This window comes from Podarcis vaucheri (assembly GCF_965113315.1).
Source record: "Podarcis vaucheri genome assembly, chromosome: 7".
NCBI lineage: Eukaryota > Metazoa > Chordata > Lepidosauria > Squamata > Lacertidae > Podarcis > Podarcis vaucheri.
In genome coordinates, this window is record NC_138765.1 from 88,817,061 (window position 1) to 88,842,885 (window position 25,825).

Sequence of the window (25,825 nt, forward strand, 5' to 3'; positions counted from 1 at the left end):
AAAACAAGCTAAGCTAGTCTGCCTTCCTGAGCTCCCTTTCCTGGGGCAGGCTAGGGTAATATCTGTGCTCGGAGTGGGTCTGCGTCATAAAACTATAGTGATCTTAGCAGGTGACGTGGGCCTCAGTGGCTGCTTTCTGGAAAGTCACCAACCACCCAGCATAAACAGACCAGGAATAATTCCCCTTCTTTCTCCGTTGATGGCAATAAATCCCGACGTCTCTTGCCATGCTCATCCTACTTGTGGGAACAGCTTACTGATAATTTGCAGTTGGCAACAGAACAAATGAGAGCATGTTAGCCAAAATGCATGTGGAACAGTAGCAGCAGCAGCAGCCCACCTATTCAGCTCTAATGGTTCAAGGAGAGTGTGCCTTGCGTGCATAATAAGGCTCTCTGAATCCATCCTTCTGAATCTTTGATTATCATTGAAAGCCAAGTGGGTTCCTAGTCCTTATGGTTTTGGAAGCGGGATTTAAAATGAGAGTGCAGGGTCTAGGTGGATGAAACTGCAGATGGAAGCTTGCCACATTTTTTATTCGCTCAGCCAGTCTGCCCAGGGAGGAAATGAAGTAAAACTGACTGTGCACAGCACTGATTGGCTAGCACCGGTTCCGCCAAGAGTCCTTTTCTTTCCCCAATCAGTTTTTTTTCAATTTAATTTTTTGTTTTGTTTGTGTGTGTGTCTTTAAAAAGGGAAAAAAGATTATGAGCTTATTCCATTGAAAAAACTGGTAAGCAAGTCCTGGGCTCTGTGGTTTAACCCACAGCGCCACCCGCGTCCCCCCACTTTTCCTTAGGACTTCCCTATTTTCCTCAGAGAAATGTTCGAGGGTATGCCACCCTCTGCTCTGACTGTTTACATGTGTAAATAAAACCAGACACCACAGTCTCCAATGACCTTCATTCCAAGGAAACTGAACCCTGGATAAGCGCCGGGGTCTCTTGAAGTTTGGAGATTGAGGTAAGTGCAACAGTATATTTGTATGCATCCAAAAAGAAACTTTATTTAATAATTATGGAGAGAGGGACAGCTGTCTTCTAATATATTCTCCTCCTGCATTCCTTCTGGCCTGCAAGGAACCAGATGTCCTTTCATTTTATTTTGAGACTTCCCTTTTAGTATTCTCAAGGTGCGGATATTGCTGCCTTTAAATCATGCAAGCGCCCAGGGTCCTGGAGGCATGCTGAATAAACTCTTTATTTAAAAAGCAGCCTCCAATAGCAGCATCAGATAGAAAAAAGTGGTGGCGAGGCTGAACTCCCAGAATAAGAAGGTTTGGCTCTCAGTCCTGGGGGGGGGGGCAGATTGTGGCTCTTCAGACCTCTCTAATTGGCCCCGGGGACTCTCCCAAGACACACTCCTTAATCAGTGGCCCTGCTCTGTGCACTTCCTCCAGTGCTTTGGCCTGGCTGGAATATGTCATTGCGCTGTGATAAGGTTTTGCTCAGACTAATGAAGCCCACCTTAGGGACTCCACTCCAGATTTGTGCCAGGTTTACTCCTTCGCCTTTTATTCTCCATAAGATGGCCCGTGTAATAAATGGAAATCTGCCCTTATTCCCTTATGGGGGACACAAGAGCCCTTATAGAGTCCTGTGCAGGTTCTCCATCGGTCGGAGAAAATAACAGAGGCCAACCAGAGAATATTGAGAAGCAAAGCAGCTAGTAAGCCTGATCTTAATTGAACTGTTGCAACAGGGTGCCCCCTTCACACGCAGGAAAGGAGGAGGATCTGAAACAAAGGTGTGCCCTTATATAGACATTTTAAATTGCCCATCCTGGAGTCCAAGACCAACCCCAGAAACATCATACCTACATCACAGAAAGGGCGGTCTACAACAGAAATCTGAGTGCGTTGTTTATCTCCTGTCATTGTTTATCTCCTGTCTGGCAGGTTACCTGTTAATGCTTACTTGATTGGATACCCTGGGGAGCCTGGCCAGTCTTTTTTAGTGACACAGATATAAGATATACCCTTAAGACAGGTTTAGTGAATGAAAAGACAATGGGGAGGCTTTTCCATTTTCCTTTGATCTTGCAGAGAAAACATTTGGTCAGTTTGGGACCCAAAATGGGCTGCCCTCCTGTGCTGCCTCAGACATGTGGCCCATACATTTATGTATGTGTTTGCCTGGCATTAGGGATGCGGGTGGCGCTGTGGATTAAACCACAGAGCCTAGGACTTGCCAATCAGAAGGTTGGTGGTTCGAATCCCCGTGACGGGGTGAGCTCCCGTTGCTCGGTCCCTGCTCCTGCCAACCTAGCAGCTCGAAAGCACGTCAAAGTGCAAGTAGATAAATAGGTACCGCTCCGGCGGGAAGGTAAACGGCGTTTCCATGCATTGCTCTGGTTCGCCAGAAGCGGCTTAGTCATGCTGGCCACATGACCCGGAAGCTGTACGCCGGCTTCCTTGGCCAATAATGCGAGATGAGCGCCGCAACCCCAGAGTTGGCCACGACTGGGCCTAATGGTCAGGGGTCCCTTTACCTTTTGTCTGGCATATCCATGAACATTTATTATATATATAAGACTTTAATTTTTTTATTTCACCCGCAAGACAGCAGTGGTTTAGGATGAGAGTTTCCCTTCTCCTGGATCGGCTACCTTATATGGTTGACGAGCCCCATCTGCCTCTGAGCATGTCCTGTTTAAATATATAGCTTTCATTGTAAACTTCCTTGTTTAGCAATAAAAGCAATCAGTACAATTGGCCTCCGTTGTTCAAAATTGAGTGAAAAACCATTTCAAGTTAGTAGATTCCTGTTCAAGGGAGTAGATCTGTCTGGAATGATGTTTGTCTTGCTGGTGGTCCATACACTTCGTTTATTAAATGTATAAAAGGAAACACGATTTCTATTTATTTACTTCTAGTTTTGTCTGAAAAAAACACACACAATCCTGCTTTTGGGCTGAAAAAGGCTCACATAGCAGCTCGCAAATAAAAGGAAAAGACAGTCCCTGCCCTCAGGCTCGCAATCTAAAAGACACAACACAAAAGGGAAGTAGATTGGGAGGGAGGGGGAAATAAGTCGAGAGTTCAGGTTTTTCATTACAATTTCTGTGAAGTTATCCTTCGTTGTGAATTTGCTAGCCAGATGGTTGTGACTGAGCCTTTTGGCATCACTGTCTCCCCGTGTCTCTTGTGTGGGCTGCCACATGCATCAACTATACTAATTCTTTGTGGATTTTTTGGGGGTGGCGGTGGTTAGTGGCGAGGGTGGGTGGGTGGGTGGGATCCAGAATGCAAAACTGGATTCTGGCCCCATGACTCACTCAATCACCTGTGAAGTGACTCCCTGCACCCCCAGCCATCATGCTTGAGCGTCTGGATGCTCCTACTGTAAATAGAAAAACACACCCCCAACTTTGGTACCACATGCTCTGAAGACGTAATGTCATATACCATATTTCTGACCATAACACGCACGTAGTTTTAAGAGGAGGAAAACAAGAAAAAAAATATTCTAAACGAAACAGTGGATGTATGATTTTTGTGGTTCATGCTGTGGCCACAGACATGTGATATGACGGTGAGTTTGAGGTAGCCCAATGCAAAAATCCTGAGGATCCATGTGGATCCGTGCTTTGTTTTAAGTGGGGATGGAAGGAAAAGCACTCAAGGGACAAGGAGCACTCGTGGGGCATGTGGAGAAGGATGCTGCTAATAATGCAGAAGAGGGGTATAAGGGAGAAGGCTCCTCTCCTCTCCTGCTTTGCTCCTTTAAAACAAGCAGGCTCTGCTTCTCTCCCTCCTCCCCGGCTTAGAGAGCTGAAAAGCTTTGCTGCTATTTAACGAGCTGCGTGGGGAGGAGGGAGGGACAGAGAGCACGGTTGTTTTAAAGGAGCCAACCGGACAGGAGCCGCTTACACCTGTGTAAGCGGCTCCTCTCCCGCTTTGCTGTTTGAAAGCGAGCCACGGAGGAGGGACGACTGCAACAGATCCCCCCGCCATCTGTAGGCATTCGCTCCATAACACGCACAGACATTTCCCCTTACCTTCTAGGAGGAAAAAAGGGTGTGTTGTGGTGCAAAAATTACAGTATATACCGGTAATTTATTTCACTGGGGTGCAGCTAGAAGCTGAGGGAACGCAGATGCAGGCCTGCTCTGAGCTGGAACCCAAGCTGTGAGCCTACGGCTTCCCTGAAAACCGAACAGGGAAAATATTATGAAAATGATTTACAGATGGTACATGACCCCAGTCAAGCTTGCAAAAATTTACCATTTGCCTGACAATAAGTGCTGGAAGTGTACAGAAACTGAGGGTACGTTTTATCACCTTTGGTGGACGTGCCCGAAGATTAAGGCTTTCTGGGAGATGATATATAATGAAATGAAAAAGGTACTTAAATGTACTTTCTCTAAGAAACCAGAGGCCTTTCTCTTGGGCATTGTCGGCCAATTGGTGTCAAAGAAGGATAGAATTTTCTTTATGTATGCTACGACAGCAGCAAGAATACTCATCGCAAAGTATTGGAAGACACAAGATCTACCCACTTTGGAAGAATGGCAGATGAAAGTGATGGACTATATGACACTGGCGGAGATGACTGGCAGAATCCGCGATCAGCGGAAGGAGACGACGGAAGAAGATTGGAAGAAATTTAAAACTTACTTGAAGGACTATTATAAACTTGATGAAGGTTAAAATGTCAAGGCTTTCAGAATGAAAGGGTTACAGCGAGATAATATTAGATTGAAGGAAATACTAGTAAGACATATCTTTGACAGAACTGTTAGAAGTTGCTGAAAAACTTTGGGCATTGGGATGCAGAAAGGGGAGGTATGGGGGAGTCTGAGAAACGAAGTTCATGAAAATTTGTCTACGAAATTATACATGTTTGTATGTCTTTTTATATGTTAGTATTGTCTTAAAAAATTCTGTAAAACTAATAAAAATATATTTTTTAAAAAAAAGAAAACCGAACAGGGAAGCGGCAATATTAATGCTGACGAACCCCTCCATCCTATGAATAGGCTGCTTTGAGGTTTTTAATTTCTTTCTGGCAATCAATAATATGAACTAAATAATGAAAAACAAAAACTATATGTCCTCAAGTCACCGCCGTCTTCATTTATGTTCATTCCAAAGAACGGCACTCTGGAAAGGTGTAGGTATCTGTGAAATCTTTCCCTGCCTGGAATCTGGGATGCACTCAATATTATAGACAATACAACTAAAAAGGGAATTTAGTAAACCTGTTTCCCTGCCTGTAGGAGGCTCACCGGGAAAACCTAAGAGCTTACCTATCGGTCGGAGGAAGGAAACAGAGATCAACCAAGGTCAAAGCGGCTATTAAGCCTGATCTTTAATACTTCTGTTTCAACAGGGTCCTCACTCACCACACGCAGGAGGGATCAGGAACCCAGAACAATGGTGCGCAAGCCCATCTATAGACTTTTGAAGTTGCCCACCCTGTAGCTCAAGACCACCCCCCAAAACATCATACATACATCACAGGGGGGCGGTCTACAACAGAAATCCTGTCTGGCAGGACACTGATAATGGTCACTTGATTGCTTTACCTGGGCAGCCTGACCATTCCTTCTGAGATGCTAAATATTTAGTTCCTGAAACCAAGTCACAGGCTCATCCTAGGTAAAGGTAAAGGGGACCCCTGACCATTAGGTCCAGTCGTGGCCGACTCTGGGGTTGCGGTGCTCATCTTGCTTCATTGGTCGAAGGAGCCGGCGTACAGTTTCCGGGTCATGTGGCCAGCATGACTAAGCCGCTTCTGGCGAACCAGAGCAGCACACGGAAATGCTGTTTACCTTCCTTCCAGAGCGGTACCTATTTATCTATTTGCACTTTGATGTGCTTTCGAACTACTAGGTTGGCAGGAGCAGGGACCGAGCAACGGGAGCTCACACCAATGTGGGGATTCGAACCGCCTACCTTCTGATTGGCAAGTCCTAGGCTCTGTGGTTTAACCCACAGCACCACCCACGTCCCATAGGCTCACGCTATTCATACACAAATATGCCCTAAAGACAGGATTTGTGAGCAAAGAGACAATGGGGAGCTTTCCCCATTTCCTTCCTCACTGCAGAGAATTTTTGAGGTGGCTGGAAGAGTCAAAATGGCTTCAGGATTGTTCTCCTGTGCAGTGGTACCTCAAGATACGAACCGGATCCATTCTGGAGCCCCATTCGCATCTAGAGGTAAATGTATCTAGCGATGGCACGTCTGCGCACATGCGCGTCGCTTTTTGCCGCTTCTGCGCATGCACGTGACGTCATTTTGAGCGTATGCACAAGCGGCGAAACCCAGAAGTAACGCGCTCCGTTACTTCCGGGTTGTCGCAGAGCACAACTCAAACGCGCTCAACTCGAAACGTATTTAACTCGAGGTATGACTGTACTATTTCAGACATGTGGTTTATATACTTATGTATATGTTTGCCTTGTACATTTATGAACATATGATTTTTATATATGTGAGACCATAGGATTCCTATAACACATCCTTGCAGGGGGAGCGGTACGGGGTGGGGGGAATGGCCCCCCTTCCTTATTCATGAGAAACAGACAGATGCCAAATCCTTTTTCTAGGCTAAGTCTCATGAAAATAGCTGCTGTGAGTTCCTAATTGACAACAGGAATGCAAAATCCTGTGTTGGGGGGTTGGGGAGGACAGCAACCCAGTTCCACTGAGTTGTCAAACCACGCATAGATTTCCTTTTGAAAAGCTGCTTCAAAGGAGAGCTGGGTCTTGTGTGCAGAGATGAGACCTGACACTTGGCAAAGGCATAACAAGAAATGCTTTGGGAGCACTGAATCTGAAGAGCTGAAAGGGACCCGGGGGCCATGTAGACCAACCCCTGCAATGCAGGAACCACAGCTGTGGTGAAATCCTGATGGTGCCCGGTTCTCATTAGCCTCTCACTGTATCTGGATGGGCAGGGTGGGGGAAAGCGTAATCAGGCCTCTGGGATTTTGCACCAATGCTTTGCAAAATCCTGCCTTATAACCAGGACCATATTTGGGTTTGATGAGGCCCTAAGCTACTGAAGGTAATGGAGCCATTTACAGTGGTACCTCAGGTTACAGACGCTTCAGGTTACAGTCTCCGCTAACCCAGAAATAGTGCTTCAGGATAAGAACTTTGCTTCAGGATGAGAACAGAAATTGTGCTCCTGCAGCAGGAGGAGGCCCCATTAGCTAAAGTGGTGCTTCAGGTTAAGAACAGTTTCAGGTTAAGAACGGACCTCCAGAATGAATTAAGTTCTTAACCCGAGGTACCACTGTATATGCCCAGCTGTCCTTGGTCAACAACAAATTGTTGCTGTTTTTTGTGTTGAATATATGCCATATGGTAATTTATGGACCTAATATAGCCATGCCCAAAGTCCGTTTCGGCCCCTGTGGCAGTTTATTTCCTGAGGTCTTAAAAAAAACCCTCAACAACTTGAATCCTAATCCTAGAAAAAGGTCAACAACTCTGGTTGTTTTTCACTTCATCAAATCTGGACCTCTTTGAAAAAAGTTTGGACACCACTGGCCTAATAGGTATCTAAAGCCATTTGCACATAACAAAATATGTGATATTTTAGGGAGCAGGCTAGCAGGCGGGGCCCATTACTTACATCATAGGAGCCTACACAACACAAAACACTGTTGCTGCATGTAGGTTTTATTTTACGTATTTGTTTTTTTATCTTATATTTTGGAAATGTGCATCCCGGGTTTTTTCCCTTTAATTTTTTTGTTTTTTTTAAATAAATATTTATTAAGTTTTCACAAATTTTAAAAAGACATTCAACACACACAATACAAAATGTACATACAATAACAAACAAACACGTATAATTTCCACTCCTTTTTTCCCCTTAAACTTACTTCATCGACTTCCCCATACCTCCCCTTTTTGCATTCCAATTCCCAAAATTATTTCAGCAACTCCTTCCCCTTGATTTTATCCGATTTTTTCCTTTTCTTTACTTTTACTTAATCTTTAACAGCTGTAATCCCTTACTTTATATAACCACAACATTTTAGCAATCATTAATTTTGCAATATTTCTTAAGATAAATTTTAAATTTATTCCAATCTTCTTCCGCCGTCTCTTTCCCCTGGTCTCGGATTCTGTCAGTCATTTCAGCCAGTCCCATATAGTCAATCACCTTCGTCTGCCACTCTCCGAAGGTGGGTAGATCTTGTGTCTTCCAATACTTTGCTATGAGTATTCTTGCTGCTGTTGTATTTTTTCCTTTAAATTTTTTGGGGCCCCCAAGAGAGTGGGGCCCTAAGCTATAGCTTGTTTGACTTATATGTTAATCCGGCACTGCTTATAAGTTTGTTGTTCTCTACTCCACGCCCCCCCCCCCAGCATGGCTTCCAGACATCCTGCTATGCCCTTGCCTTTCCTGGTCCCATGGAGAGGTTCTTCAGCAAAGACAAGCAATGCCTCATCTGTTACGGAGGGTGCCAAGTAATTTCAGACGCCCTGTTCTTGGGGAGAAGAGAGTCGATGCACGCTGAAGGAGCAGCAGCTGAATATTAATGCAGGAAGAAGCAAGGGTATCTGCAGGACAAGGCCTCTGGTGTGTTTGGGCAAAACAGAGCTCAGGTGGGTACTTTGTTATAAACAAAAATGTGCCCTTTTCCTTTATGGGGTATCCAAGAGCCCATATAGAGTCCATACATAGGTTCCCTATTGGTAGGAGAAAATGACAGAGGCCAACTAGAGAATACAGTGGTACCTCGCAAGACGAATGCCTCGCAAGACAAAAAACTCGCTAGACAAAAGGTTTTTTCGTTTTCGATTTGCCTCGCAAGACGAATTCCCCTAAGGGCTTGCTTCGCAAGACGAAAACGTCTCGCGACTTTGTTTCCTTTGTCTAAAAACCGTTAAAACCAAGGGTGCTTAGCTTGAACAGCTGGAGTTGCGACTTGACTTCGAGGAGCAACTGTTAGCACGTGGTTTGGTAGCCTTTTCTCAGACTTTGCTCACTTTTGAAGCTTTTCCAAAACTTTTCCAGAACTTCTCTTTCATCCATTTGGTAAGTTAAACTTTTAAAACTTTTTTGGGGGGTTTTGGATTTTGGGTTGGGGTGTTTGGGATTCAAGGACTTGGTGTTGTGGGGGGGGGGTTGCGATAATCTGTGGGCTTGTGGGCCTTTTTTGGGAATTTTTATGATTTCCTGTGACCATTGGGCAAGGGTGATTTTTTTTGAAAATTTTTCTGAGTTTGAATTTCTGAGTGCTGGCTGGCTGGGGGAACAGTTGGAGAAGTTTCTGCAGGAATCTGTGGGCTTGTGGGCCTTTTTTGGGAATTTTTATGATTTTCTGTGACCATTGGGCAAGGTTGTTTATTTTTGAAAATTTTTCTGAGTTTGAATTTCTGAGTGCTGGCTGGCTGGGGGAACAGTTGGAGAGGTTTCTGCAGGAATCTGTGGGCTTGTGGGCCTTTTTTTGGGAATTTTTATGATTTTCTGTGACCATTGGGCAAGGTTGTTTATTTTCAAAAATTTTTTCCTGAGTTTGAATTTCTGAGTGCTGGCCATGTTGTTATTTTTTGAAATTTTTTTTTGTCTGGGTGGGGGAACAGTTGGGGAGGGGTTTGCAGCAGTTGGGGAGGGGCTGGGGGAGCAGTTGGGGAGGGGTTTGCAATTTCTGTGTTGTGGGTGGGTGGGTGTCTGTGGGAGCAGTTGAGGTTTTTGAAGACATTGGTGATTTTTGAAGCTTTTCCAAAACTTATTTTGCAGCCATTTGAGGTTTCTGAAGACCTCGGTGATTGATTGTTGAAGCTTTTCCAGAACTTCTCTTTCATCCATTTGGTAAGCTAAACTTTTAAAACTTTTTTGGGGGTTTTTGGATTTTGGATTTTGGGTTGGGGTGCTTGGGATTCAAGGCCTTGGTTCTGGGTTTTAATTTCTGTGTGGTGGGTGGCTGGGTGCTTTTGTATTTTTTGGATTTGAAGCACATCACTGATTTTTTTTTCTGTTTCTGAGTTTACGAAGGTAAGAGCTGTGCTGCCATGGGACCTAAGAAGACTGCTGCTGCGGTGGCCAGCGAGAGGAAGAAGGAGAAGGTGACGCTGGAAATGAAGAAGGAGATCATCCGGAAGCACGACGGCGGAATGCGTGTGACGGACATCGCCAGGGAGTACGGGAGGAATCCATCAACCATCGGGACCATCCTGAAGATGAGGGAGAAGATCCTGGCGACTGATGCAGCCAAGGGAGTCACCAGGATCGTGAAGAACCGCCCAGCTGTTCTGGAGGAGGTCGAGAAGTTGCTGCTCATCTGGATAGAAGAGAAGCAGCGTGCAGGGGACACAGTGTCTGAGGCCGTCATTTGTGAGAAGGCCAAGGCCTTGCACGCTGACCTCATCCGGGAGCAGCCAGGAACCTCAGCCGAGCCAGAAGACTTCAAGGCAAGCAGAGGTTGGTTTGATCAAGACAAGATCTGGCATCCACAGCGTGGTCAGGCATGGAGAGGCTGCCAGTTCTGATGTTCCTGCGGCTGAAGACTTTGCAGCGGAGTTCCTGGAGGTTGTGAAGACTACATTCCACAGCAGGTCTTCAACTGCGACGAGACCGGGCTGTTTTGGAAGAGGATGCCCAAAAGGACTTTCATCACTCAGGAGGAGTCCAAGTTGCCTGGCCACAAGCCCATGAAGGACCATCTGACCCTGCTCTTCTGTGCCAATGCAAGCGGCGACCTGAAGATCAAGCCCCTGCTGGTGTACCACTCGGAGAACCCACGGGCCTTCAAGAGACACAAGATCAACAAGGAGCGGCTGAGTGTCATGTGGCGATCCAACAGCAAGGCTTGGGTCACACGTGTGCTGTTTGTGGACTGGGTCAATCTTGCTTTTGGCCCTGCTGTCAAGCAGTACCTGCTGGACAACGACCTGCCGCTGAAGGCTTTGCTTCTGATGGACAATGCTCCTGCCCATCCTAAAGGCCTTGAGGTGGACTTGTTGGAGGAGTTCAGCTTCATCAACATCATGTTCCTGCCGCCTAACACCACGCCACTGCTCCAGCCGATGGATCAGCAGGTCATCGCCAATTTCAAAAAACTCTACACCAAGGAGCTTTTCAGGCAATGCTTCGAGGTGTCTGACTGCACCACCATCACCCTGCAGGAATTCTGGAAGGACCACTTCGACATCGTCACCTGTTTGAAGATGATCACCACGGCCTGGAACGGGATCAGCCAGAGAAATTTGAATTGCGCTTGGCGCAGCCTGTGGCCGGACTGTGTGGCACCAAGTGACTCTGATGCACCAGAGTCAACAGTGGTGCAGGACATTGTTGCCTTGGGGAGGACCATGGGCCTGGAGGTCACGGAGAAGGACGTCTACGAGCTGGTGGAGGAGCACGACGACGAGCTGACCACCGTGGAGCTGGTCGAACTGCAGGCAGAGGCTGCGCAGGAGCAGGCCTCACTGGAAGAGGAGGAAGCAACTGAGGAACGGCCGTCCTCCGAAAAACTGAGGGACATTTGCCTGAAGTGGAAGGAGGTGCAGACTTTTGCAGATCTACACCACCCTGAGAAGCACATGGCACATGACGCTGGGAACTTTTATGATATGAGGGTCATGTCGCCTTTCAGGGAGCTGCTGAAAAGGCGGATGAAGCAGCAGACTATGGACAGGTTCTTGACCAAGAAGCAAAGAGTGGAAGAGGAGCCTTCTTCGAGTGGTCCCCCAGAGTCTTAGAAAATGTATGTACTGTACTGTGCACTTGGTTGATTTTTAAATGTTTTTCTGTCATGTTTATAAAGTTAATTTATTTTCCCTTCAATTTTTGAACTGCTCTTTACAGTATGTGTGACTTTAAAGAGCAGTTAATAAACTGTTGTTGTAACAAATTTGGCTTTGTTTGGACTTTTTTTGACCATAGGAACGCATTAATTGATTTTCAATGCATTCCTATGGGATTTCGTGATTCGCAAGACGAAAAATTCGCTAGACGACAAAACTTGCGGAACGAATTAATTTCGTCTTGCGAGGCACCACTGTACAGTGGTACCTCGGGTTAAGTACTTAATTCGTTCCGGAGGTCTGTTCTTAACCTGAAACTGTACTTAACCTGAAGCACCACTTTAGCTAATGGGGCCTCCTGCTGCCGCCACGCCTCCAGAGCACAATTTCTGTTCTTATCCTGAAGCAAAGTTCTTAACCTGAGGTACTATTTCTGGATTAGCGGAGTCTGTAACCTGAAGCGTATGTAATCCGAGGTACCACTGTATTGAGAAGCAAAGCAGCTAGTAAGCCTGATCTTTATTGATCTGTTGCAACAGGGTCCTCACTCACCACACGTAGGAGGGATCAGGAACCCAGAACAATGGTGTGCAAGCCCTTATATAGACTTTTGAATTCCCTCCCTGGAGTCCAAGACCACCCCCAGATACATCATACCTACATCACAGAAAGGGCGGTCTACAGCAGAAATCTGAGTGCTTTGTTTACCTCCTGTCTGCCAGGTTACCTGTTTAATGGTCACTTGATTGGATTGCCTGGAGAGCCTGGCTAGTCTTTTGTAATGATAAATACTTAGTTCCTGAGCCAAGTCACAGCCTCACACCCTATTCGTATTTTAAATGTGCCCTTAAGACAGGATTTGTGAAGGAAAAGACAATGGGGAGGCTTTTCCATTTTCTTTGACCTTGCAGAGAAAACATTTGCTCAGTTTGGGAATCAAAATGGTTTCAGGTTGGTCTTCCTGAGCTGATCTATGTGCTTGGTTGGTACAATTATGAACATTTAACATACAGTGGTACCTCGGGTTACATACGCTTCAGGTTACAGACTCCGCTAACCCAGAAATAGTGCTTCAGGTTAAGAACTTTGCTTCAGGATGAGAACAGAAATCGGGCTCTGGCGGCACGGCAGCAGCGGGAGGCCCCATTAGCTAAAGTGGTTAAGAACAGTTTCAGGTTAAGAACAGACCTCTGGAACAAATTAAGCACTTAACCCGAGGTACCACTGTATATCTAAGACCTCAAAATTCTGATCACAATTTCAAGGGGGCATTAAGAACGTAAGAAGAGCTTGCTGGATCCGGCCAGCAGCCCATCTAAGTCCAGGATCCTGTTCTCACTGGAGACAAGCAGACGCCTCAGTGGGAAAACTGCAAACAGGACCTGAGCACAGCTCTCCTTCTCCTCTCCTGTGGCACCCAGCAATTTGGAGTTTGAAAGCATTGCTGCTTCCAACTGTGGGGGCACAGCATAGCCATCATGGCTAGTTGCCATCGAGAGCCCTCTCCTCCTCTGTGAATTTGCCCAGTCCTCTTTGAAAGCCATTCAGGTTCCCTGCATGCGGTGGGAGGGAGTTCCGCAGGTTAACTAAGCGCAGCAGGAAGAAGTCTTTTCTTTTCTCTGTCCTGAATCTTCCGACGTTCAGTCTCCATGAGTCCTAAGCGTTAGGAGAGAGGGAGAAAAACGATTCTCCGTGCCAGGCATTGTTTTATCTACTTCTGCCATTTCGCTTCTTACTCGCCTTTTCTCTAAACCGTAAACCCCAAACACTGCAACCGTTCCACAGAGTTGTGAGGACCCCAAAGGGTCTCTCTGGACTCTGCTGTGGTCCTGCCTCCTAGTTTGTCCTCCCATTCTGGCTTATCCTTTGGTCCTGGGCTCCTGGCTTGGCCCATGACTTTGCAGGTGAGTCTGCAACAAATTGTTGCAGTTTTTCCTTAACCCCCCCAAGCTATTTAAAGGGGCATCGTTGTGAACCTATTGAGCCCAGGGTCTAAAGCATGGGTAGGCAACCGAAGGCCCGTGGGCCGGATCTGGCCCAATCGCCTTCTCAATCTGGCCCGCGGACGGTCCGGGAATCAGCGTGTTTTTACATGAGTAGAATGTGTCCTTTTATTGAAAACGCATCTCTGGGTTATTTGTGGGGCCTGCCTGGTGCTTTTACATGAGTAGAATGTGTCCTTTTATTTAAAACGCATCTCTGGGTTATTTGTGGGGCATAGGAATTTGTTCATGTTTTCCCCCAAAATATAGTCCAGCCCCCCCACAAGGTCCGAGGGACAGTGGACTGGCCCCCTGCTGAAAAAGTTTGCTGACCCCTGGACTAGATCATGGGTAGGCAAACTAAGGCCTGGGGGCCGGATCTGCCCCAATCGCCTTCTAAATCCGGCCCGCAGACGGTCCGGGAATCAGTGTGTTTTCACATGAGTAGAACGTGTGCTTTTATTTAAAATGCATCTCTGGGTTATTTGTGGGGCATAGGAATTTGTTCATGTTTTTCCCCAAAATATAGTCCGGCCCCCCACAAGGTCTGAGGAACAGTGGACCGGCCCCCTGCTGAAGAAGTTTGCTGACCCCTTGTCTAAAGTTAGCTGGTCGCACCACAGTTCAGAAGCCAGAGGGTAGCAGTCTCAAAGCGCCCCCCCCTCACACTGCCTGTGGCTGTAACACTTGGCCATTCGGTTTCTGTCCCCATGCAGCTAACATTCCCTTACTTGCTTCTGTTTTCTCTCGTATTTATTTCTAAACATTAAACAGGCGTTTGCAGTGAAAACTGGCAGGTGTTTGAATTCAAAAGGGGGGGGGGGAGCAGCAGCTGTTGTCATTCCCTCTGCAACAAAGTCCCACTTTTTTTTTTTTTTAAAAGGGGCTGTTTTCTATCCCTAAAATCGGGACCACAAAGTTTCATGGCTGCCATACAAACACCCCACCTGATTGTAAAAAAAAGAAAAAACCTCAGTATGGTTTACAACACACACACACACTGATTACAAACAACTAAATATTTTTTTTAAAATAATTAAAACAAGTGATAAGCTAAAAGCGGATTAAGACACGGCAACATTCTGCATTTCTGGGTAGTCTTGTCTCAACAAAAAATGTTTTTAGTAAGCCCTGGGGAGAGGGGGGAATAGATAGTGAAGGTGCCTGCCAGCTGTCAAGTGGCACGGAGTTCCAAAGAGCACAAAAGATCAATTTCTTTCAAAAGTGGAATGGGTACTATGTGGCATCTGTAACAGCGCCGGTTCCACTGATCAAAGCAGTTCAATGGGCATCTATGGGGTGTGTTGATCTCACAGCTAAACTGGTCCCAAGCTGAACTTTGAATCTGCCAGGCAGCGAACAGCCAAACCGTGCAAGGTTCCCGAGCACAGGTGTTATCCTCTGTCAGCAATCCTGCTGCAGCACTCTGCACTAACTGCAGCTTCCGGATCAAGCACAAGAGAAGCCCCACGCAGACAAGAGAAACGGGATGAATGCAAGAAAATGCAGTTGGAGAGCAGGGAAGGAGGATGGAGGAGTTAACAGCGGGCGCCTGCAGCCTAGGGGTGGGGGCAGCGGGACAGCAGGAGACCTGGGGGTGGCGGAGGATGAAAGCGTTGCAAGAGAGAAGATTGTGGGCAGGGACGCCGTCTAAGTTTAGACAGAATTTGCCTGAGAATTTGGGCGGGACGTTCCCCAAGATTTTGCAAAATATATGTTGTGAAGCCATATATATCCAAGGAGGCTTCACAGTTAGCAAAAATGAGGGATGGGGTTTCTGAGACACATTGAGACGATCTTTTAGGATATACAGTATAATGCACTGAGCCGGATTTTTGGTCCACCTAGCGCAGTATTGTCTACACAGTGACTGCCAGAAGCTCTCCGGAATTTCAGGCTGGGGTCGCCATCAGGGATTGGACCAGGCACTTTCCGCATTTAAGGAAAATGTTCTCCCCTTGAGCTACAGCCTCTGCTTTCGCTCTCCCCTCCCCAAACCTGCCGTCCTGCGGAAAGCTGAAATGTGGTGTGATCCATTAAAAAAACCTTCGCGAGGGAAGAGCCCAACGGCTGTTTGTGAACACCGTGCACTTAGAATCCCAGAATTAGAATCCCAGAATTGTAGGGCTCGAAGGGACCCCGTGGGTCATCTAGTCCAACCCCCGCGCCGTGCAGGAAACGCAGCTAAACTAAATAATCCCTAGCAGGTAGTAGCCGCCTGAACTCTGCTTAGAAACCTCCCGTGGAGGACACAAACTGCTTACGTGTCCGCCTGCGCGTCAGCGTGAGGAACCTGCGTGTTGGCCGTCTCGTCGGAACGGCGCGTATATTGTGGTTTCCCTTGAACCCGGTCCAGATGCTCCCTCCCCAGCCCCTCCCACGCGGCTGGCCAGTCCCTCCAACCCCCCGCCGTGCAGGAATCGCAGCTAAACTAAAGAATACCTGGCAGCTAGTAGCCGCCTGACCTCTGCTTAGAAACCTCCGGCGGAGGACAGCAACTGCTTACGCGTCCGCCTGCGCGGGAGAGTGAGGAACCTGCGTGTTGGCCGTCACGTCGGAACGGCGCGTATATTGTGGTTTCCCTTGCACCCGGCCCGGGTTCCTTTCCTGTCCAGCTGCTCCCTCCCCAGCCCCTCCCACGCGGCTGGCCAGTCCCTCCGCCCCCCCCCCCGCTTTCTCTCTCCCCCCCCCCTAAGCTCTGCGCAGTGGGAGCCTCGCCTGGCAGGCGGGGCAGGGCTTGCGATTGATGTGCCTCTTGCGACTAGTCCGGGCGGCTCGCGCATGCGGGGAAGGCGAGGGCTCGCGCCACAGCTGGACGGCGAGGCGCGCGCAGGGCATGCACTCTCCCTTTCGGCTGCGCACGGGCGTCTCCCCCGGGCGACGTCACCTCTCCCCCGCTCGCCTTTCTCCAGGTTCCCTTTGATCTCCGCGTTCGGCTCAGCAGGGAGCGAGGAACAAGCGCGCCAGCCAGCGAGCGAGGACTTTCTCTTTTTCTCCCTCCCTCGGTCAGAACCGCTGCCGCAGACCCGCTGCGCAAGGAGAGCCTTAGCCTGCCTTGACGGTAAGCCGCTCTCGCCCGCCTGTTTGGGCTGGCTGGCCGGTTGGGTGTCACGGGTCGGGCGACGCCGCTAGGCGCTTAGGAGGTATCTGGGCGCGGGTCGCGGGCAGGGACATTCCCACGTTTCTTCCCCAACCCGCCTCCTGCTGGAAAACACGGGAACGGTCTTTCTTGCGGGATGGTTCCCGCCGTGGGAAAGCTCAGCAACCTCACCTCGGTATCCTGCAAAGAATCACAGCGTTGGAAGAGGTGGCCCAAGGGTCATCCAGTTCAACCCCCCCCCCCAAAGGAGAGCGGGCTCCCTGGCAGGCGTCTGGCTGGGGGGGGGGGCAGAGCATTTGAAGCACACTCAACACCCATTGAAAGCTCCTCCGAAGTATCTAGGGATCTGTAGTTCCCTCACCAATCTACAATTCCCAACACCCTTCACAAACTGGAGCTCCCGGGATTCTTTAGAGAAAGTCAAATTCCCGTCGAGTGTGCTTTAAATATACGAGGCAGATCTGCTGTGATAGACTGGGCAGATGCTCCAAGTGGCTTCTTGTGGCTCTTCCTTCCCCCCCCCTCCACTGCCTCAAATGGGGAGGGGTCCTAGCGCTGGGGTTCAATGCCTGCTCTGCACGCAGGAAGCCTTTGCCAGCAACAGGCTCTTGGCTGGCTGGGCATGGAACTGCCTTCCATTGCCCGAAACCTGATTGAACTGGGCTGGGGGGGGGGGCGGATCAGTGAGATTTTGACCTGCAGGTGTTAAAGAATTGTAGAGTTGGAGGGGACCATGAGGGTCATTTAGTCCAACCCCCTGCAATGCAGAAATATATTGCCCAACGTGAGACTTGAACCCACGACCCTGTGATTAAGCATCTCAAGCCAGGTTTCTGAACAGTGTCGGCCTGTTACAACAAAGCCAGCCAAGTCTCAGGTGGCAGCTGGCGGCAAAGGGCTCCCTAATCCCTGGGCGCATCTGCCATACATTTAAAGTGCATCACCTTCCTGAATGAGTCCTGGGAACAGTAGTTTGTTGAGGGTGCTGTGGCTGAAGTGCTGGGCGTGGGGAACTACAGTTCTGGTATGTGAATGGGAAAGGAAAAAGCACAAATTCTCTTGCTTTGGGAAAGCGTGTGGAAGGTTGGCTTTGTGTCCCTCAAAATGAGCGGGAGGGTGTGTGTTGCCTTGGCTGGTGCCCCCCCGCTTTGCTGCAGACTTACTGGGGCTTGCAGTTTCCTCCCTGCTCATCTTTGATCCCCAGGCCCGCAGAGCTGTGGAGCCGAGAAAGGGCCAAAGCCCATATCCCATTCTAGGTACACCTGGAGTGGCAATATGTTTGAGGGGTGACGATGAAGGAGGCTGTGATCTGCAATGCCTTGAGAGGAATGGAGGTGGACAGCTTCCTGATGGGCGGCCAGGTATAAAATAGAACGGGGCTCTTGCACCTTTAATGGCAAGCAGCCCACCTCACATCTATTGATGATACGGGAGCCCTGTCCACCCTCTTTCCTTGACTGAGTGCTTTCTGAAGGAGGTGGCTGTGGCCTGGGGCCAAGGAGGTGCGTCTGTATTGCCAAATGGGCATGTAGAAATAAACGAAGGGTGTGTGTGCGTGTGCCTTCTGGGCTCTACGGAGGTATTCATCTGGCTGCTACTGGTGGCTGCAGGATTCTGGGCTAGATGGGCATTTGCTAGGATCCAGCAAGGAAATTCTTGTAAAGACTTGGACAAACTCTCAGAGGTGAGGTCTGTCAATGGGGTTCAGCCCCTAAGGATGGAGCCTCCCTGTTTAGGGGTAGTCTACTGGGAACAAAGGGCTAAGCTGCCTGACTGGCCCTTGCTGGAAATGGGATGCACCCCAGGTGCAATGTGGTTTGGATATTACATTCTAGTGCTCGTAGCTCCAATACGAACCGATGGGAACTCCTGTACATCGCATTGTGTTCTGCAGAAATGATTAACATGGGAGCGTGTGCGATAGAAGGCAAATTCCTATTTAAACTGGATTCGTGCAGAGTTAACAGATACATAAAAGAAAAGAAAAAAGGAATGCAAGAATATTGGAAAAGATATTCTGTGCTAGGCGGGGAAACTGGTCCGAGCCTTGGCCAAGTTGCATGAAGATGGGAAATGGGAGGCAGAACAGAACCCTGGGAAATGGGGGGTCGTGATGGTGTTAAACCCAAATGGACAGAGTAATGGAAGAGAGGAAAGTCCTCTGCAAGCAATCAGTTTTGTTTGGTCCTCTGAGAAGGAGAGGGAAATGGGGGGTGGGTGGTAACGGAAATGGATGGAATAATGGAAGGAAGGGAAAGCCCCCTGCAAATGAGAGGAAAAAGCTTTCCCTGCCTTTTATCTTATTTTCACGAATCACAGAACTGTCGAGTTGAAAGGGACCCCAATGGCCATCTAGCCCAACCCCTTCAATGCAGGAATCTCAACTAAAGCATCTCTGACCGATGGCCATCCAGCCTTCCGCTTAAATGCCTCCAAGGAAGGGGAGTCCACCACCTCCCAAGGGACCCCGTTCCACTGTCAAAACAGCTCCCACCTCCAGAAAATTCCTCCTGATGTTTACTCGGAATTTCCTTTCTTGCCATTGGTTCGAGTCTTCCCTTCCGGAGCGGCAGAAAGCAAGCTTGCTCCATCTTCCATGGGACAGCCCTTCTCCTCTTAGCCTTCGCTTCTCCAGGCTCAACACCCCCAGCTCCCCCAACCATCCCTCCCAGGGCTTGGTTTCCAGACCGTCTATCCTTTCGGTTGTCCTCCTCTTCACACCTTCAATGCCCTTCCTAATATCCTGACTTTATTCTTATTTTATCCTACGACACACTTTTGGACAATGTGTTCTATGTGATGCTGGTCTTTAACCCTAACATGAAAGATTTTTTGTGAGATTCCCTTGACCCCCTTTGCTGTGGCTCTGCTCTAATTTTGGGTCCCCAACAAATTCACCTGTCCCCAGGTGACAGAGGAAAGGCTCCTGGCTCCTGCCCTGCATGGAAGTCGTGTCTGCGTGACAATGACATGTGACCCACTTTGTTGCCTTGCTGCTGCATCTGAGAATCACACCTGTGGGGTTTGGTTTTTTTTTTGCTCTGTGGACCATATCCTCTGGGGAGTCATAAGCTTTGTGTGCGCATACATGGAGAGCAAGGAGCTCATTGCAATAGCTGTCAATTCTGGCCCTGATTTTCCTGACCAACCTCAAGATTTTGAAACACTTCCTCGCCTGCTTGTTGGCAACTGTGCAAAAGGCTGCCGATGAGCCTGGCTGGTGCAGAGCTAACAACTTGCTCATAAATACAAGGAAGGCAAAGGAGCTTGTGGTGGACTTCAGGAGACAGAAGAGCAACGTCCAGCCACTTTTGATTGATGGGGTCTGTGTGGAGAGGGTAACAACGTTCAGATTTCTGGGCATTGAATTACAAGAGGATCTGTCCTGGAGTGTCAACACAAGGGGGCTTGTGAAGAAGGCGCAGCAGAGACTGTACTTTTTGAGAATACTAAGGAAAAACCATCTTCCGCAGAAACTGCTGCTTGCCTTCTATCACTGTGCCATTGAGAGCGTGCTCACTTATGGCTTATGTGTGTGGTACGGAAGCTGTACTGCCCAGGACAGGTTGGGGTTGTGCAGAGTTGTTAAGGCAGCAGAGAGCATTGTTGGCTGCCCACTCTCCACCTTAGAGCAGATTTATGCCACAAGGTGCCATAGGAAGGCACTGGACATAGTAAAAGATCCATCGCATCCTGGTCACTGTCTCTTCGAGCTCTTGCCGTCGGGACAGAGATACAGGACGATGAAGACAAGAACGAGCCGTCTTAAGAACAGCTTCTTCTCCAGAGCGATCTCGGCCCTGAATGGGAAGCCCGGACTTTGAAAGTCATCTAATCTCCCTTGCTGTATTATATCGTATTGTTTAATTAGTGTTTTTATGGAGCAGTCAAGTAATTTCGTTGTCCCCGAAGGGGGCAATGACAATAAAGATATTCTTCTTCTTCTACTTTTTTGTCACGGGAGTCTGCAGCAGTTATACGGCAGTGGTCTTTCCAACAGCAGAGCAGCAAGGCTTAGCTAGCGGGTGGGCTTGTCCATGGGCCCTGCTCTGGATTCTGGAGTTTGTTTCTGGGATGCGCCTGACCATGTACAGCTGGCATGGCCAAACTCGGCCCTCCAGATGTTTTGGGACTACAGCTCCCATCATCCCTAGCTAACAGGACCAGTGGTCAGGGATGATGGGAACTGTAGTCTCAAAAACATCAGGAGGGCCACGTTTGGCCATGCCTGATGTACAGAGTGTGTTTTCCTCTCACCCGTGGAGGAACCACAGCCCATGTCACAGACGGTGGCCCTGAATGTGTGTACAGGGGTACCTCGGGTTACATACGCTTCAGGTTATATACACTTCAGGTTACAGACTCCGCTAACCCAGAAATGGAACCTCGGGTTAAGAACTTTGCTTCAGGATGAGAACAGAAATCATGTGGTGGCAGCGGGAGGTCCCATTAGCTAAAGTGGTGCTTCAGGTTAAGAACAGTTTCAGGTTAAGAACGGACCTCCGGAACGAATTAAGTACTTACCCGAGGTACCACTGTAGTGCAGAGGCCTTCCTGAAGCTAAGCAGATGGGGTGGTCATTGTCTGAATGAGAGGCCAGTTGGGAATTAACCCCCAAATGGCCTCACCATGTATGCCATCTTCCATCTACCAATGGAAGAAAGGTGGGGTGTATAACATTAAAGAACAGATGAAGGAGTTGGCTATGCTTAGCCTGGATGACGTGATGGAATAGCTATCTTCAAAGATCTGAAGGGCTGTCTCATGGAAGATGGAACAAGCTTATTTTCTCCTGCTTCGGAGGGTAGGACACAAACCAAGTGGAGCCAAATGGCAAGGAAGGCGATTCCGACCAAACATGAAGAACTTTCTGATGGTAAGAGCAGATCATCAGCGGCATGGATTCCCTCAGGAGGTGGAAGACTCTCCTTTCTCGGAGGTTTTTGAATGGAGGTTTTTGAACATCCGTCAGGGATTTTTGAAGCCACGATTCCTGCATTGCAGGGGCTTGGATTAGAATGGCGATGCACCTTCCAGTGCTACAGTTCTGCGAAAGAATACATCTGGGATTAAAAGGATGGGTTTCTGTGTCAAAAAAAGGCCTGAGGTGGTTGCACACCGCGGAAGGGAAACCGAGGCTTGCCCAAGGGACTCCGTGATGGAGACGGAATGCAATAATTATTCCGACTGTTCAAAGTGCTTCATGCGTGTTATCCAGTTGCAACCCTCACGGCAGCCTTGCAAAGCAGGGCTGTGGTTCTCTAGCTGTTGTTGAAGTCCGAATCCCATCAGACCCAACCAGGATCTCCAGTAGACAGGCATGATGGGAGTTGTGGTCCAACAACATCTGTATAAAGTGTTCTTATCTGCTGTAAAAGGACGCGGGTGGCGCTGTGGGTTAAACCACAGAGCCTAGGACTTGCCGAACAGAAGCTCCCGTTGCTTGGTCTCTGCTTCTGCCAACCTAGCAGTTTGAAAGCACGTCAAAGTGCAAGTAGATAAATAGGTACTGCTCCGGCGGGAAGGTAAACGCCGTTTCCGTGTGCTGTTCTGGTTCGCCGGAAGCGGCTTAGTCATGCTGGCCACATGACCTGGAAACTGTACGCCAGCTCCCTTGGCCTATAGAGTGAGATGAGCGCCGCAAACCCAGAGTCGGCCACGACTAGACCTAATGGTCAGGGGTCCCTTTACCTTTTATCTGCTGTAAAGTGAGTGGATGTTCTGATCTCTAATGCTGAAGATGGTGAAATTGAAGCTGAGCGAGAGTAGCTTGTCTCAGGCTATCACATGAAGCTTCAAGCAGGGTTCAGTCCCAGCCCTACCTGGGGACTGAGCGATGTACAGTGGTACCTTGGTTTACAAACTTAATCTGTTCCATAAATCCATTCTTAAACCAAAACAGTTCTTAAACCGAGGTGCACTTTCCCTAATGAGGCCTCCTGCTGCCGGTGCCTTTCCACCGTTCGGCTTCTGTTCTTAGACCGAGGTAAAGTTCTCAAACCAAGACACTATTTCCGGTTTTGTGGAGTTTGTAAACCAAGTCGTTCTTATACTGGACTGCTCTCAAACCGAGGTACCACTGTACTGCTGTCTTTGTGTGTGTGGCAGCATCATCTGCGCTAGGGCTACCTAACGAATTAGGGGCCGAGTTGAACCTTGCAGCTACCGCTTGCTCCCCCTTTTCATCCCGGAGAGACATCACTTACTAACTGAGCTTGAAAGGTGCTTTAATCCATTTCAGAATTAGCCGTGACATTTCCACGCAGGTCCCCCTAGGTCTTGTGCCACAGGCTACGGGGTGGTTCTGGTACATCAGGAGTGTGGAATCGATCTGGCTTGCTACATGGCGCTATTGCTTGCTCTCTAAGATGCCCTGCTCTTAAATGGGTCCCTTAATGGATGCAGATACTCGCACATAGCTAGTACTAGTTTGTACACATACAGAATGTACAGTGCCGAAAATGGACTGAGCGTTCGCTGCCAAAAAGCCCCTTCAGTGAATGTGGGTTTCTTTCCCAGGAGCTCAGCTCTGAAAATTTCTTCTGTGCAAATCAGTTTGTTGCTGGGGGGGGGGGAAAGAAGGGGCGCCTTAATGACTGTTTCCACAGCAAAAATAAAATAAAAGGGCCTCTCTTGTTCATCTTTGTGGAAGTGCTTGATGGAGGCTGGAATCTATATCTATTATATCTATCTATATCTATCTATCTATCTATCTATCTATCTATCTATCTATCTATCTATCTATCATCTATCTATCTATATCTATCATCTATCTAATCTCTCTCTCTCTCTCTCTCTCATCTATCATCTATCTATCTATCTATCATCTATCATCTATCATCTCTATCTATATCATCTATCTATCTGTCTATCTATCTATCTATCTATCATCTATCTATCTATCATCTATCTATCTATCTATCTATCTATCTATCTATCATCTATCATCTATCATCTATCATCTATCATCTATCATCTCTATCTATCATCTATCTATCTATCTATCTATCTATCTATCTTTAATTCTCCATCTGTTGGGCTAGAGGCATCATTATTTATGCCCACTTCACAGCTGGGGGAACTGAGGCTAAGAGCAAGGGCATGCAACAAATCACAGGAGAGTAGTCTATGGACCTGCAGATGTTGATGGGCTTTAACTCCCATTGCTTCCACTCATTCCTCCCCCCCACCCCGAAAATCAATCCATGGCAAGGGTCCCCTCAAAGGACTTAATAATTGCTTTACTCATTCAAATCAAGGTCCAGTGGCCTGTTTCCAACAGTTCATAGCCAGAAGCCCGTGAAAGCTCAGGGTACAATGGCAAGATGGCTTTCCCCTCTTGGTTCCCGCTGGTACTTGGAGGTATAGTGCTTTAGAATCTGGAGGCTCATAGCTATGGATGGATCTCCACCATAAATTTGACTGATCCTTTAATTCAGGGGCATCCAATATAGTGAGCACGGCCAATTTAAGAAGGATGTTGACAAGCTGGAAGGTGTGCTGAGGAGAGGAATCCAAACAGGATGATCAAAGTTCTGGAAACCAAGCCTTATGAGGAACGGTTGAAGGAGCTGGGTATGTTTAGCCTGGTAAAGAGGAGACTGAGAGATGATATGTAGCCATCTTCCTATATCTGAAGGGCTGTCATCTGGAAGATGGAGCAAGCCTGTTTTCTCCTTCTCTGGAGGGAGCGACTCAAACCAATGGCTTCAAGTTACAAGGAAGGAGTTCCGGCTAAACCTACGAAAACACTTTCTGGCTGTAAGAGGCTCTGGAAGGTGGTGGGTTTCCCTTCATTGAAGATTTTTAAGCAGAGGTTACGTAAATGCTTTAGTTGAGATTGTAGGGGATTGGACTAGATGCTCCATGCAGTATCTTCCAATCCTACAATTCTCTGATTCTGTCTCGTGTGTAACGGTTGTGCAGGGATTTGAACTCGGAGCTCATCCAGCAAACTGTTGCAGGCACAGCTGTCTGACGCAGCCCCCCAAACGCAGCACAGGTGGGGAAGGGGCTTGCCAGTGTTGTGTTTCTAGAATTCCTAAAGGAGATGGGGAAGGGCCAAACAGTGTGATACCTAACCTTGCTGCTTTATTGCTTCACATATTCTTCCAAGGGTCACATTTTATCCACACACAACCCTGTGCAGTAATGTGATCTGCCTGTGACTGGTCCAATTCCATCTAGCAATACTCATGGCTGAGTGGGGGATTTGAACTCGGGTCTCCCCAGGCCTTTGCTCAACATTCTCACCATTGCACCACGCTACCTCTTAAAGGTATGGAATTGTTGATCGGTTAGTCCTAAAAGTAAATACCTCTGAGGTTTTTTGATCCAGCCGTTCAAGTACCAGATTCCACCGACTGACTTGATGCCCTCCAGATGCAGGCTACAATTCCCAAAACATCTGGAGGGGCATCAGGTTGCTGCAGGCTGATCTCTGCAATACAAGCAAAGGGCCTTCTTGCTGGTGGCTCCATTTCTGCTCAGTTGACTTTAATGTGGACTTGCTCAATTTGTACTTCCTGAAACAAAGCAGGCGTCCTTTGAAATCCACGCTTCTCTGAATTTTCAACCTCCAAATGTGTACAAAAATGTATATTCAGGTAAAATGCGTAAAGTGGCATATATGTAGATGGTGATGAAAATAACATACACAAATGAATTTTGTTGGGGGAAATTGTTTGCACATGTGCCTTAAAATGTGGGTTGAATTTTCATGAGGACTAACATATATCACAGACTGATGAAGATATTTTAGGGGTTGGACTAGATGACCCTTGGGTCCCTTCCAAACCTATGATTCTATGAAATATGAGAGATTGAAAAGGATGCGTTTGTCCATCCCTCCTTTAAGATCTTTTTATTGTCTGCTGACTTTTACGTTTCCCCAGGCTTTTAAAATTTGCTGCTTTGAAATGTCTTGTTTTTAGATCCCTTCTCCTCATTTAATTTGCTTTTGTTTCTTGGCATTTTAAGCCTTTTTGTCCTCATTAAAGTTTTTAGCTCTCCTTTTAATTGCTCAAT

The 25,825-nt window shown here is 47.8% G+C and overlaps 1 protein-coding gene and 1 long non-coding RNA gene across 2 annotated transcripts in view; one reads left to right on the forward strand and one right to left on the reverse strand.

The window, feature by feature from the left end:
- Window positions 1–8,273: 8,273 nt before the first annotated feature.
- RPH3A (rabphilin 3A) overlaps window positions 8,274–25,825 on the forward strand; it is a 119,900-nt gene continuing 102,348 nt past the window's right edge. The window contains exon 1 of the mRNA XM_082230047.1: window positions 8,274–8,572. The gene's annotated coding sequence lies outside the window, so the exon portion shown is untranslated. The remainder of the gene's footprint in view (window positions 8,573–25,825) is intronic.
- LOC309536569 lies at window positions 9,183–12,171 on the reverse strand. The gene is made up of 2 exons (XR_014221631.1): window positions 11,685–12,171; window positions 9,183–9,411 (listed from the first exon to the last, which is right to left on the reverse strand). It is a non-coding gene; the product is annotated as an uncharacterized lncRNA (long non-coding RNA).